Source organism: Rutidosis leptorrhynchoides, chromosome 2 (assembly GCF_046630445.1).
Source record: "Rutidosis leptorrhynchoides isolate AG116_Rl617_1_P2 chromosome 2, CSIRO_AGI_Rlap_v1, whole genome shotgun sequence".
NCBI classification, from domain to species: Eukaryota; Viridiplantae; Streptophyta; class Magnoliopsida; order Asterales; family Asteraceae; genus Rutidosis; species Rutidosis leptorrhynchoides.
This window is the reverse complement of record NC_092334.1, coordinates 323,808,530-323,811,377: the sequence shown is the minus strand read 5'-3', so window position 1 is coordinate 323,811,377 and position 2,848 is coordinate 323,808,530. Positions and strand designations below refer to the sequence as shown.

At 31.8% G+C, this 2,848-nt stretch overlaps 1 long non-coding RNA gene across 3 annotated transcripts; it reads right to left on the bottom strand.

Annotated features, from left to right (window-relative positions):
- Positions 1-287: 287 nt before the first annotated feature.
- On the bottom strand, positions 288-2,578 carry LOC139891865 (uncharacterized). 3 transcript variants are annotated; one of them, XR_011773880.1, is made up of 6 exons: positions 2,226-2,578; positions 2,025-2,097; positions 1,709-1,780; positions 1,135-1,331; positions 725-1,052; positions 288-444 (listed from the first exon to the last, which is right to left on the bottom strand). It is a non-coding gene; the product is annotated as an uncharacterized lncRNA (long non-coding RNA). The 3 variants fall into 3 exon arrangements; XR_011773879.1 differs by having other exon boundaries at positions 725-1,331; XR_011773881.1 differs by lacking the exon at positions 2,025-2,097 and having other exon boundaries at positions 725-1,331.
- Between the last annotated feature and the right edge of the window lie 270 nt (positions 2,579-2,848).

Below are 2,848 nucleotides of genomic sequence, written 5' to 3'. Positions count from 1 at the left end.
TTGGATTGATATTCGGATATTTGATTCCGGTTCGGATTCTGTTCCGATTCGGGTATTCGGATCCGGTGTAGAAAATTCGGACCCGTTTCGGGTAAGCGTTTTCAAATCGGACATTCAGTTCCAATTAGCTTAGTCGGGTCCGTATCGGGTATTTGAATCCGGTTTCATTTTTGGATTTCAGTCGGATTTATCGATTTCGGGTTTTTTTAACATGATTTTGGACACAATTAATAAATTGTATTAAAAATCAAATATGAAATAAAACATAATTATAATTTCCAAAAATATTCTCATAAACATGAAAATCAACGAACATAAAATATTTTTAAATAATCCAAACATAAAAAGAAATAGAGTAGCATTTGACAATGAAATTAAAAATAATGAAAAGCAACGCCAAACATCTTGGATCAGCAACTATATTTGTCAATTCATTAGTACCACCTACAAATAAACGAAACATATATTTATAAGCATAAAGTTGCATATTATAACAATTAATTAATATATTATCATAAAATCATAAATTTGTGGTAGGCATACCGATATGTATATTTATTTATTTGACACACTAGAGAAAGAAAAATTTTTAAATATGTATATTTATTTGACACACTAGAGAAAGAAAAAATTTGTACCCCCCATTTATAATTATCAAGGTTGATATATCCACACCTATTTTCAACTTTAACTAACTAAAACTTGCAAATTTATCTGACTTTACCTGTCTATGACCTTTTGTTCGGCGATATTCTTTCTTCTCTTTTTCTTGAATATGATAGCTTTTGCATCCAAGGCCTTACAAAACAACAGTTAAAAAATGAGACTCGACTTTACCAAAATACATGTACAATCTATCTATTCATGTAAGAACTGAAATGAAAAAAGCTTTTTAATACTTCCATTCAAAAAGAAAGACATTCAGATGTTCCATCCAAAAAAGGAGTACATAAGAGCTAAAGTTAACTCTTTTTTCCGTCCAGTCTGTACCCCCCCATCCGCTTGCTATCGGTACGGTTTATAATGCTTTTTAAATAAACTTCGCCTCCAACCTAAATTGAGTTTTTTTTCAACCGATATTTTATGAATCCTAAAAGGATAGAAAAACCATTAACCTACTAAATAGAAATATACCTTTAGATGTTGAGCACCATTGGGTACAACGGATGGTGTTATCAAAGATTGAACAGACGAACCATCATTTGAATTATTCCGCTCTGTCAACGGGGCCGTTAGCTTTGAATTTTCAACAAGTTCACAATTTTCAGACTTCAGTTAAACATTCTCTATACGACAAGCTGCCCGACCAGTTGTCAAGCTACCAATCTTAACTGGAAATATAAAAAAAAAATTGATTAGTCTGATGACCAAACTGCTGTCACCGGTTATCAAGCTACCAATCTTAACTGGATATCCAATGTAAATAATGTGTAGATCCATCAAGCAGACATTATAACAAAATTTTAATTTACTTTAAGGAACTAATTTCCAAGTCACATTTCTGTACAATCATCTATTAGATAATAGAGTATATCGTTAGTCTTCTAATATCATAGATGAATTCATATCAAATGGCTGATGATGTTTTTAATTAGTTGATGTTGATACATAAAAGGAGTAGCCTAGTGAAATAAGTACTTAATCTATCAACTGCAAAAAACAATAACAAATTTAAGATGAAAGGTATATAAAATGAAACTCGAATAACCTGTTCACGATGCTTTCCACCAGCAGCAGTCATAGTCACCAGTTACACATTCATATGTATCTCTCTAATTATCTAGTAAATAGAAAAACAAACACATAATATAAACCTTGACTTCATAATTTCTTCCTTTTAGACAACTTTGACCAAACGAATATTACCGGGATCAGAAATCTTATATAAAAATATGTTTTCCTAACCAAAACCAATAAAAAATCTAGTCTTGATGACATATCTCAAGACTTTTCAATCAAAATTGACCAAAAGAAACTAACCCGTTTGAGGAAATCATTTACAAAAGAAAACTGACTCATTTTACCTTGGTGTAAGTTGGCGTTTGAACTTGATGAAAATCTGATCATGGTTTTAGTTAGTACCCAAAGCACCGCAACCTATCCAAATTTTAAGTTTCTATAAAATAAAAATAAAGGAAAATTCTAGGAATTGCAATTCCACGATCAACCATATTAGATCTAGTAGGAATTCGATTCATGTTTGGACGCCAAATAAATAAATTAACCTTTTTTGGGATCCATCTAATCAACTTGCAGATGTTAAGACCAGATGATGAATCGGCCAAATGACGATCAAGAAGGCTGGAGATATGCTTAATCGTGAAGTTTCCATTAGGTTTTAATGCAAATTTCTACATATCCTGCGGATTCAACGAGAAAGGGTAAAACCCTAAATCCCCATTCATCGACGACGAATTGAAGCCATACGCAAGTAGAAAATCAATTCATGTATACAATCAAACCTTAACAAATCAGTACGCCCGAATTTAGGATTAGAAACGATGGTTTTGTTTTGGAAGAGGAGAGAAGCGAAAAAAAAAATACCCTAGACTTGGTGGCGTGGTGGGTTGAAGTGGGGAAAGAAAGATGCGTGGAAAGAGGAAATTGGTAAAAATTTTAGGGGATTTAAAATTTTGGCATAAGGCGGGATAAAATTTTAGGAATTTTTTTTTTTGTTTTTGACTTTTGAATTTTTTCTATTTGAATAAGTTTTGAGTATCTCAAAACATTCACTTTATTCAAATTTGATATGAACCCATCTATACTATGTCCGTAATCAAACTACAAAACTAAATATATAATTCACTCTCAAAAGCTAGTTTGATGGAGGATGGAAAGTCCATCCTTA